Here is a 2,087-nt window from a genome sequence, read left to right on the forward strand (position 1 = left end):
CTCGTTCTTGAACTTGCCTTCACTTCCTGGACTGCCTGCAGGAAGGGGCACCACGAACGCCACAGGCTGCTCTGGAGAGGCAGGTCTGTGCACTAGAATAACTTCTAGCTGACATAGCGGCAGTTCAGTCCTGCAAAGGATCACCGGCAGTTTCCTTGGCCAGAAAGACCACTGAATGCAAATCAAAGACTTTGAGGGAAACACCAGATTTAGCAATACCGGATTATCACGCTGGCTCATCCAGTCTGATATCTTGCTTGTACAACATCTGATGTATCAGCTCCCCATGCAGCACCTGGAAAAGCTAGGGGCAAAAGGAGGGAGAATTGCTTTCAGGTTCCCATGTTAATCATACTGCAAGTCATCTGGTATGACTAATGTTAACTTGTGAAACTAAAATTGTAGTCATTGGTCATCACTACCAGTGACTCCATCCCATTTTTAATTCCCATCCACAGTATGTGACTTTCTCACTTAGGGCAAGGGATTCTAAACATTTGGTAAAGAAAAGAGACCAAATGTGTCAGAGCAGTAATAATGGATCACAGGCTCTTTATCAAATAAATAGCTTCTCTTAAATGGGGATAATATCAGTCAGGTGCTTGAAAATGACACAAAAACTGGAGAGAGGACCCGGGCTGAAGGAAGGTACAGGTGCACCTTATAGACTAGCTGAATCAGAAATACAGAAGCTTTTATAAGTCACAGCTCACTTCATTGGATGCTGCAATTGTGAGATCTGGCTTATGAAAGCTTATGCATCTCTAGTTGAGTTAGTCAATAAAGTGCCTTCTGCCTGACTAGATTAACAAGGCTGACTACCTTTCTGCTCAGGGGAAATATAGTAGTTACTTTGACTGTCTACGACAAAAGACTTCTGGATCTGCCAGCTACAACACAAATTAACTGCTGCTGGTGAATGCTTCATTAGTGACTATCAGTCCCCAGCCCTGAGAATGATCAGCCCCTCCAAATGTAGTACCGGGTGGAAAATCAAGACCTGAAAACGTCATTGATACGTGATGTTATGTAAAGATGTGATTAATCAGAAGCAGTGGTGTGACTTAACTGTCTCGAGTGGGAAGTGGTTTGCTTTACCTTGAAGGGGAATATTCCTGTGGAGCATGTTCCCTTTGTGGTTCTGTCCTGCCCCAAATGGCTTCTGCAGCTGCTTGCCCTTGGCGTCTCTGAGCCGCAGCTCGTCCAGCCACAGAGGCTGTTCATTATTCAGGGGACTTCTCCAGTTTTAGCCCCTGTGCAGCTGTCTGCGCCTGCCCCCTTCCCTAGAGCCGCATTAACTCCAGCAGCCCTGTGAGGCCTCGCTGGGGGAAGGGTAGATGGAGGATCAACCCAGAACAGCTCTCTGTGCTGCATGGAAATGTCCAGCCTCCCACCTCTCCTTCCATGTGCAGGAATTGGGGGAGGCACAGCAGGATAGGTCACCCCAGTGCACCGCCAGGATAAGTAGCCAGCTGGGGATTATGTGCCCTATGGCTGAATAGGGGCTTGAGCTCTGAGAAGAGAAACCTGCAGTCCTACTTAACAGCTTTTAGATTTCACTTTGCTTGCCAGAATAATCAGTGCATAATCATCATGCTAATTTAAGGAGGGGAGAGAGTGATTCTTCTCTCATGCGCAGCCACCAGGCCCGCTCGCAGGCCACCTGTTGCTTTTGGTTGTGCACGTGTATCCTTCAGGCAGAATTTGAACCTTGCTCTTGGGTTTGGTTTTCTGCTGTCTTTGTAGAAAGACAGTGAACACGCTAGTTTTTGTACATTAGTGGCAAGAGGAATAAAAATGCAAGTTCCGCTTTGCACCAGAACCATTCCCATCACTGGCATTTTATCTGAGACTTCATCTGGAGTCTCTTGTGAATTTTCTGGCTTTTGACAAATAAATAAATACATAAAAGAGATAAGACCGCCCATGTAGACATAACTGGCTCTCGTGGGAGAAGATGTCTTGCACTATCGTTCTACCACTAGTTCGGCAGTATGTAAAGATCGCACTTGAGGCTGCAAGAAGCAATGAGGGGGGAAAAAGGCAGCACAGACTCAAAGAGCCTCTTGTTATTCAGCGCTCAGGAA

This window comes from Alligator sinensis, unplaced genomic scaffold, assembly GCF_000455745.1.
Source record: "Alligator sinensis unplaced genomic scaffold, ASM45574v1 scaffold1423_1, whole genome shotgun sequence".
NCBI classification, from domain to species: Eukaryota; Metazoa; Chordata; order Crocodylia; family Alligatoridae; genus Alligator; species Alligator sinensis.